Genomic DNA, 706 nt, shown 5'->3' with positions numbered 1-706 from the left:
ATACAAATTAATTAATAATCACTTCTTGATTAGAGGCGTACTTTTTATTTTATTCGTAAAAATAACATTTAAAATAAAAACATCAAATAAATAAAAAAATTTGTGGAAAAGCCCCTCAAGTTAAAAACAAAAGTTATTCAACTGAAATTGCACGCCTAAAACATATCTAAAAATTTGTTATGAATTACTTTTTGATAAGACGCGGAGTTTTGGTTTTAATCATAAAAATGACATTAAAAATAAAAATAAAAAATTTGTGGAAAACGACGAAAGGTACGAAAACAAATTGATAGACAAAAATTGTTCGCATAAAAAAGAGATGCAAATTTATCATAATGTATTACATTCTCATCATTTATGATTGATAAAGTATTAGAATTATCCTAAATTTGACACTCAAAAATTTATATTTCGAACCAGATGACGCAAAATACAAAAAAGTGTTAACAAGAAATATTAGATTTTAAAAAATCCTACAAATTTTCACTTAACCATTTTTCAATAGGACTAGTCATTTTCTTTATATTTCTCGAAAGTAGTATGCGGAACATCGAAAATTAATACCTTAAGCCAATATACAACGCAAAAAAAATCTCGAAAAATAATGAACGGATCAAATCCAACTTTTGCACAATTTTTTTGGTAATAGAAGAAAGAACGAATTCGTTAAAAAGCCATTTAGGATAGTAATTCAAAAAGTCAGAGC

Source organism: Belonocnema kinseyi, chromosome 7 (genome assembly GCF_010883055.1).
Source record: "Belonocnema kinseyi isolate 2016_QV_RU_SX_M_011 chromosome 7, B_treatae_v1, whole genome shotgun sequence".
Taxonomy (NCBI): Eukaryota; Metazoa; Arthropoda; class Insecta; order Hymenoptera; family Cynipidae; genus Belonocnema; species Belonocnema kinseyi.
This window is presented reverse-complemented; position numbering follows the sequence as displayed.